Source organism: Diadema setosum, chromosome 19, assembly GCF_964275005.1.
Source record: "Diadema setosum chromosome 19, eeDiaSeto1, whole genome shotgun sequence".
Lineage (NCBI taxonomy): Eukaryota > Metazoa > Echinodermata > Echinoidea > Diadematoida > Diadematidae > Diadema > Diadema setosum.
The window spans coordinates 13,110,111-13,116,757 of NC_092703.1; positions in this window are offsets into that span (position 1 = coordinate 13,110,111).

The window sequence follows — 6,647 nt, forward strand, 5'->3', positions numbered from 1 at the left end:
GATTCAGCATCCTTGACGCCATCACTGGACAGTCAGCTTGTTTTCTTAAATATGAGATCAGCTTTGTGTTGTTGCAGCGAAGCATTGTTTGTTAATGAATGAAATGAATTGAATGAAATTAGATATTTTTCTAAATAGAAATAACGATAATTTCCATTAGGATGATACATTATGAACCTATATACTAATGTCCCCCAAACTTATACTTATAACGCTAACAGTAATAATGGTGATGTCAATAATGATAATTTACCGTTTCCCTTCCATTTCCACTGCAGACACCAAATGGGCTTCCTGTTCTGAGTTAATAGATGATAGGTTTTATTTACTGAAAAAAAAAATCATCAGAACAAAAGTAAAAGAAAAGAAAATCAAATCCAACCAAAATTCAACACCAGATTCATTGAAAAACAACAATATGACTGTCTATAGAGGTTAGTGGTTGTAATTACGTGCTGGTAAGTGTCTCACTAGAAAAAAAAAAAAAACATAATATGGATATCATATCTCGTCCAAGAACTTCTATAACGATTGATTTAAAAGAAAGCTATGGAGGCGGATAGTTTCCACCTTGGATACGGGTAGACATCTTATAAGTTTTCCTTGTGGTATCCAGTATCAGAGATCTCGCCATGTTAAAACGCAAGTTCTTAAAAAGTAAATAATGTTTTCCTTTGCTGAACCCATAAAACAAAAACAAAAAAGATACCAAAATGACGTCGATTTTGCCTGTTTACAGAGCTACAAATCTACGCAGTTAAACTTTCATAAAGTACTTAAATGTTGTTGTTGCTTTTTTGATGATTTTTTAAAATTTGATGAACAAGAACAGCAGCTGCTTGGCGGGACCGGTCAAAACACTTTGTTAGAAAACAGACAGACTGTATAAAAGATCGTGGGATCGACATGGACCCGACTGAAGTATCGATCCACAAATGCCCCTTTTCTCACACGGGTTATGATTTTAACTCTCTGAAACCCATTGCATCTGAGTATAGCATTGTTATCTTATGTGAGAGTGGCTTAGTTTATGTCGACAGATAAACGACTTGGGCAAGCCACGTCCTGGTGTGAACATTTCTTCAAACCAGTTTGCCAATTACCGGTTATTTTTATTCATGCAATCAGGTTGCTCAGAAGACATTGAGGGTGTATTATTCCTTAGATGCTGTTTGCAACATATCAGCTGAGGATTGCTATTCTGAAGGTTCGTGAATCAGAAAATCATAAAAGCGTTCGATAATCCTAAGGTTTGTTCATCCGAGAATGAGAAAAGCTTTGTTATTCCGAAGGTTCGTTCATCCGAAAAATAATAATAAAGTTCATTAATCAGAAAATGAATAAAGGTGCGTATCAACGAACGTTCATAATTACAAACCATATTTCGTTTAGTTGTGCACACGCGTTTCAGTGTTTTGTAGGTGCCTGACTGTTACTGCTGATTAAAAAAAAATGTCAGTTTCGGGAATGAGAGTATGAAGAAAAAAACAAAGGAAAATAATTTTTGCAGAGTCACCGTTGGTAACTATGATGCAAAAGCGTCGGTTGTAAATTCAAGATTGTAATCTACCCGTTTAACGATGGGGTCTCCCCGGCTTCAAAAGCTTTCGGTGTCAACTTTCCTGGTGAGAACATAGAGAAGGAAAGAGAGAGAAAGGGAAGAGAGAATTGAGAAAAAAACTGACGTAGATAAATGAATAAACTCTTGTCTGAGTTTGCTGTGGTACATGCCATGTTGTAAAATCATTTCGACTCCATAGCTATAAATTAACTTTTATCAGAGACTTAACATTCGAGTTATGATCACGAACAAAGGGCGTGGAAACCAAATTTACTGCATTCATTTATCATCAGAGCCCATTATGACGAGTGGGGAAAAGCTGCTGGCAAAGTGATTACAAACAACGTGAGCGTGACATGACTATCATGAACAAACAACACATGAAATTCCGAATGGGTGGATATCTGTCGTCAGGCTCTGACGTCACCAATCATGGAATGTCTGCCAATAAACCCATTATTATTATGTGACAAGTCCATGGCTTTCTATCAGATGTACAATAAAAAGATAAATAAAAGATTCATAACTATATGATATGCCAGAGCTAACTTCTTTCTTATTTGTTCAACTATTAAAGAAAAGGGGTTGCTTTGTACAAGACCTGTAGGTGCTGCAAGTCGAAAAGAAACATAAGAATAGTAAGTTAACAAAAAGACAGGAGGTGTTGATAGCAACTTCGAGGTCATCCCACGAGCCCATGACATCCACTAGACATACGGACCGCGAGTTCGACATTGACGGACAAAAAAAAAAAGAAAGAAAGAAAGAAAGAAGAAGAAAAGATCCTGGAAGGATAGTGGGATGTGCTGGTCAAAACCATTCTCCTAGAAGAGATTTGACACTTGAATGATTTAAACTCACGTGCAGAAACAAACAAACAAACAAACAAACAACAAACAAACAAACAAACAAACAAACAAACAAACAAACAAACAAACAAACAAACAAACAAACAAACAAACCCTGAACATGACGATTACGTTTCGTTATCCCGAAGGTTCATTAATCAGAAAATGAAAGCAAAACAGTTCGACATTCCGAAGGTTCGTCTATCCAAATACCACATAGGTTCCGTAATTTCGAACTTTTTTTTTTTTTAATTTTCGTATTAACGAATCTTCGGAATAACAAACCGTATTTGATTTTTGGACAAACAAACGAATACCGTTACAGAATGTTCGAATTAACATATTTCATTTTTGGATTGAGGAACATCTAGGTATACGGAATATGTGTGTTTCTGAATAATGAACCTTCACCACTACACCCATATGGGTCTGACATTGATTTGAGGGCTACGCTTCCGTGTGCTCCTATCTAGTTCTGCGTAAACCATTTTTTTTTAACCCTTTAGAAGATCGACGAAATCATTGTAGCTGTCAATGTACTGCCCTTTTTTTTACACCACGGGTACAGCCAGTGTAATTAAACACACACAAAAAAAAACCCGCACACACAAACACACACACACACACAAACACACACACACACACACACACACACACACACACACACACACACACACACACACACTATTATTCCATGCAGAGCTTGCAATTGCCTAACACAGCAACTCTACCTTAAAAAAAAAAAAAAAAAAAAATCGTACCGTAACCTCTCGGGAGCTGTATAAGACTAAAGTCTTACGAAGCGGTGTTTGCCCGCTAGCAATAAAAACATGAGAAACAATAAATTCCTGCAGTGTCTTGATCAGCGTCGGTAGACAAAACGTCGTTCGATTAGAAAACTCAATTTGTCACGGGAAATGCAGTGTGTAACGCAGCAACTATACATACTGGTACACAGTTCCACCTCTTGGCCAAACGTTCTGCGCTCCACGATAGCGACTGGCGTCAATAAATGCGGAGATCCTGATAACGTTTTATGGCGCTCCATCAAAAATGCATTAGCCATACCGTCTTGACTTTGCTACGAAAGCTCATTTGTCAAAGCAAATACATTTCCTTTTAATCTTCTTAATTTATATTCTTAATTATCGTGTTTTTTATTTTTTTTTAACACGTTGCGCTCACCTTTGCATTTCCTAAAGTAGCTGGATATTCATTTGGTGGCTATATAGCATAAATGCATAAAATGGAGCTTGGTTAATCTGGGCGGGGATCTTTCATGAATTATTGATAATTTCCTTTCTTTGCTTTGTACAATATTTGTGAATTTAGGACACAATTCATGAACAATTAAAAAAACAAGTCTTTGCACAAGTTCGCTGTCAGCCCATGTATAAGATGCTGGGAAAGGATGATTTACAGGTGTTGGGTCCGAGATATTATTTTGCTATATTATGTACTTTCACCTTTAAAGGAATAGTGCCGTTTCGGTTGAGGTAGGTCTTCTGATTTCCAACTTCATTTGATGATAATCTTTTTTTGGTAATGAAAAACATCTTATGAAATGTGAAAGAGCATATAAAACTGTAAGAGGAATTCAAAGTTTATTTGAAATTTGGTTTGAAAATGGCTGAGATATCCAAGACAAAGCGATCCTAATAAAAGGTACTACCCATGCACCTTTTATGAGGATCGCTTTGTTTTACTTTGTTGTGGGATATCTCAGCCATTTCATAACTGATTTTCATCAAGTAAACTTGGAGTTCCTCTTGGGATTGTAAGCTCTTTAACATCTCATAAGGTGTCTTCTATAAGTATTTCGCAAAGAGTTAAAAGCTGAATCCTTACCTCAACCAGTACTACACTATCCCTTTAAGACTTCACAGTGTACTTGTTTGTAAAAGTAATGGAGTGAGGGGTGGAGTGAGGAACTGAGAAAGGGCAGAAGAGGAGTAGATTGAATCTTCAAATCATACTAATGGCAAGAGGTTAGTAGGTGATGATATCGCCCCCTTCTCTCTCCTTGTATCTCTCTCTCTCTCTCTCTCTCCTTTTTCCGCATCGTGGCACAATGCTCTATGGCCCGAATTCACGAAGGTAGTACAATTGAAACCATGGTTTAAACCATAGACAATTTGTATGGAGCGCAAAGTGTCGCATGGCCTATATTTCGTTACGAACAATGACTGATTTCGTAACGAAAGAGGCCATGCGACACTTGGCACTCCATACAAATTGTACCACCTTCGTTAATTCGGGCCATATGGGTCACCCCTATGACTGGCCATTATTATTGTCAATTCAAATGGAATCTCAACCTCTAAAATTGAGATGGAAAGGGCTCTTTGAGTTCTTTAAGGTATGTTTGTTAATTTTATTTTATATAACGTTTCCCTTTAAGAATTCTAAAAAAATAAATAAATAAAAAAAAAATGCGGTTGGCCTGTATAGGTTCCTTGTAAGATAGGCGCTGAGTACTAATTCTGGAGTATGCTGATATCTTGTTTCAGTCCGTGTAACATTTTTCCACGTTGTCATGTCTGACGGTAATGCCTTATACACAAATGCAATTGCCGCCAAAAAGACCAATGCCCGCTGAGAGGAAGATGCATGGAAACGGCTTTTGTGTAGAAGGCAACCGTCAGACATGACAACGTGGAAAATGTTAGGGCCTACTATGGACTGGGTGGGGGTATATTCAAAGATAGATACAGGAACCATGTTAAATCGATCAAGCATGAAAAAAAAAAATGAGACCCAGCTCTCAAAGTACATCTGGAGCCTGAAAGACAAATAGACAAACGTGGGACATCCAAAAAAAGTCAAACTTAACTCTAAAAAGAGAGTGGCCTGTGCAATCTCTGCCTCGATGAGAAGGTCATCATCATCCGAAACAAAAACGCGCTCAACAAAAGGTCCAAAATTATATCAAAATGTAGACACCGAACAGGCAAACCATCTATGTGTCCAGCCGATCCACTACGCCACTTAAACACCGAAGCAGGGGCGGATCCTGTGGCCCGTTGCATAAAACTTACCGTTGAATTTCAATGGTAACTACCGTCAAAATTAGGCGTCACAGCCAATCAGCATCAAGGATTATAAGCTTTACCGCTAATTTGAAGACTTACCGCTAGAAAGGAGCGGTAAGTCCAGCGGTAAGGGTTTTATGCAACAGGGCACAGGAATTCTGTAAAGGGGAGGCGCCTTTACAAAATTAAATGAACACCATGAATACCACCTTTTCAGAATTCTGCTGACTAGACTTCTGGACTATTGCTCCAAGGCACATGAATGCTTGATTAATAATTCATGATGGCTTGTCCTGGGCACTGCTAGTCTGAATTCATGGTAAAGGGTAAAAATGCATGAACATAAAACATGAATGCAAATCAAAAAATAAGCACATGTTTTCATGTGCTTGCATACACTACATTTCAGGATGAATTGAGACTAGCTGTGATAGTAGAATTTCTCATGAATATGTAATAGAGCATTCCAATCCTGGCCATTGTTCAGGACCATTGTCTGGGTGTAACCACACACTCCCATACACACCAATTGACCCCTGTGCAAAGTTAAAGTTTTGTACAGAGGGTTGAAAATAGAGCAAAATCTGAAAGCTAACTTAGAAATAAATCTTGAATGTAATAAAATTGATTTATGCTTTTATATTTTTATTACGTCGAACAAAATTGTACATTATACAGCTATTGCTCATATCAATGGCAGTGTTATCTGATACTGTAAAAGTAGAAATTTTCGCGCTTTTCGCGCAACCAGAAACTAGCGCGAAAATAAAAGCACGCGAATATTTTTGCGTGCTATGTTCCAGTAGTTGAGGTCTTGATTCTACGTAATCAAAAACACGCGAAACTCTTCTTACCCTGCTGAGCGCGAAAAATTATTCACACGAAAATATCCACTTTTACAGTATATAGTTTTTGAACTACAGCTGTACTAAGGATCAAAAGTGGGAAATGTTTTTTGTAACACCTAGTGATATATATATATATATATATATATATATATATATATATATATATATATATATATATATACATATATACATATATATATATATATATATATATATATATATATATATATATATATATATATATATATATATATATATATATATGTGTGTGTGTGTGTATGTGTGTGTATAACATATATATATGAAGAGTTTGTTTGCAAAAACCGATAAGTCCATATCTGCCAAATGGATATATTTG